Genomic DNA, 2,350 nt, shown 5'->3' with positions numbered 1-2,350 from the left:
CACACATCGACCGCTATCCAGCATGCATCTAGTGTATTGAGTTCATGACGAACAGAGTAACGCTTTAAGCAAGTTGACATGATGTAGAGGGATAATCTCAAACCAATGATGAAAACCCCATCTTTTTACCCTTGATGGCAACAACACGATACGTGCCTCGCTACCCCTTCTGTCATTGGGTGAGGTCACCGCACGGTATGAACCCAAAACCAATCACTTCTCCCATGGCAAGAATCATACATCTAGTTGACCACACAAAAACCACAACTCGAAAAGAATTACAAGGATATGAAATCATGCATAAGAGAGATCAGAAGAAACTCAAATAAGATTCATAGATAACCTGATCATAAATCCACAATTCATCGGATCTCGACTAACACACCGCAAAAGAAGATTACATCGGATAGATCTCCATGAAGATCATGGAGAACTTTGTATTGAAGATCCAAGAGAGAGAAGAAACCATCTAGTTACTAGCTATGGACCCGTAGGTCTATGGTGAACTACTCACGCATCATCGGAGAGGTCATGGTGTTGATGGAGAAGCCTTCCGTGTCCGAATCCCCCTTCGGCAGGGCACCAGGACGTGCCCCAGATGGGATCTTGCAGAGACAGAAGCTTGCGGCGGCGGAAAAGTGATTACGATGCTCCCCTGAATTTTTTGGGAATATTTGAGAATTTATAGGCGCAAGATCTAGGTCAGGGGACCTCCAGGGGGCCCACCAGCCTGCATGGCGCCCCCTGCCCGCGGGGTGGGGGCTTGTGGGGCCCCTGGGGCTCTTCTGGCTTGGCCCCCGAGCTCTCCGATCTTCTTCCGTTTCAGAAAAAATCTTTTCGGGGATTTTCTTCCGTTTGGACTTCGTTTCAAAATCTCCTCTCAGAGGGGTCAAAAACATGGAAAAAAGAGGAACTAACACTTGGCACTGGATTAATAAGTTAGTCCGAAAAAATAAATAAAAGGCATGCAAAACATCCAAAGTTTGACAAGATAATATCATGAAACCATCAAAAATTGTAGATACGTTGGAGACGTATCAAGCGACAGTCGGCTATGATGACTTTTATTAGGCGACAAACGTAAGTTGCATCGATGGCGAGTTCTTTCGGCTATCAGACGCACATACATGCACTTCTTCGTAGATAGCGTTCCGGTAAGACAAAAGAACACATGCTTAAACACCTTGATTGAATCTTCCTGCGGACTGCCTCCTCAATTTAATACAATGACGAGAACACATAAAGCGAAACACCCAATTGCCGCCGTGAATGTCGGTGAAGTTGAAGTACAACCGTTGATGGTGAGGGTGCCAGGCTGCATGTAGGGCCGCAATGGAGGTTCACCACCAGCCGCAACCCTGCCCACACAACGTTGCAATCTCGGTTGTGAACGGTGTGTTGTCCAGCGAGCTCTACCAGGCGTCGTAGATGATCCTCCACTCTGCTTGATGCACCTCACCTTCATTTCTAAAATGAATCTTTTTAAATATTTAAATAGAAGACTGCATACGAAGCAAAATGAATGAATATATATTTTAAAACACGCCTATACAAAATGAATGAATCCGAATTAGAAAGAAGATGACACGCAAACCTTTTAAAAGACTTATATTTCTTTATTAATAGGTATATATAATAATATAATCGCATGTTAGCCTTGCGAGATACGCGGAAACCGTGGGGGGAAGAGCCACAGCCACTACGTGCAATCGGTGGGGGCCTCGTGACTTCCTTCGATTAGGGGAGCAACGAACGAACGACGACTTAAGAAATGTGATTTTAGGGTAGAGATAGACTAAGCGAGAATAGCCATGAAGGAGGTTAGGCTCCCTCACGGTTTTAATGTCGAGGCGCAGGCCTTGTCCTATGCAATTAGTAAGCCCAAATGCTAACATAAGCAATTAGGTCGTTGTAGTATAGTGGTAAGTATTCCCGCCTGTCACGCGGGTGACCCGGGTTCGATCCCCGGCAACGGCGCTTTTTACTTTTTTGCTCGCCTGATTATCCCATTGGTTCATGGTTCTGGATTCTACCATGGCATGGCAGCAGCAGCACACTCGTGTTCACGTTGCACGCACGGTGGCTTGTGCACACCATCATGAAAAGAACTACCTGTACAGACATGAATGGTGTTGCAACAGAATATGCAGATCAACGACGAAGGACCAGTTACCTTAGCCGTCTAATTGTATCATCATCTATACTAATAAAAGCATAAGAAGGCAGATCCAACTCGCGATCTTAGCCGTCTAATTGTATCATCAACGGTTTAATTTCACTGTTAACGAAACTCGCTAACGAAACCCCCGCTAATACCATCGCTAATGACGAAACCCCCCACGCGCTATCG

General features: G+C 45.5%; 1 non-coding gene across 1 annotated transcript; it reads left to right on the top strand.

Annotated features, from left to right (window-relative positions):
- Positions 1 to 1,905: 1,905 nt before the first annotated feature.
- Positions 1,906 to 1,977, top strand: TRNAD-GUC. The gene has a single exon. It is a non-coding gene; the product is annotated as a tRNA-Asp (tRNA).
- The last annotated feature ends 373 nt before the right edge of the window (positions 1,978 to 2,350 follow it).

The sequence above is a fragment of the Hordeum vulgare genome, chromosome 1H (genome assembly GCF_904849725.1).
Source record: "Hordeum vulgare subsp. vulgare chromosome 1H, MorexV3_pseudomolecules_assembly, whole genome shotgun sequence".
In the NCBI taxonomy this organism is placed as follows: Eukaryota; Viridiplantae; Streptophyta; class Magnoliopsida; order Poales; family Poaceae; genus Hordeum; species Hordeum vulgare.
This window is presented reverse-complemented; position numbering and strand designations above follow the sequence as displayed.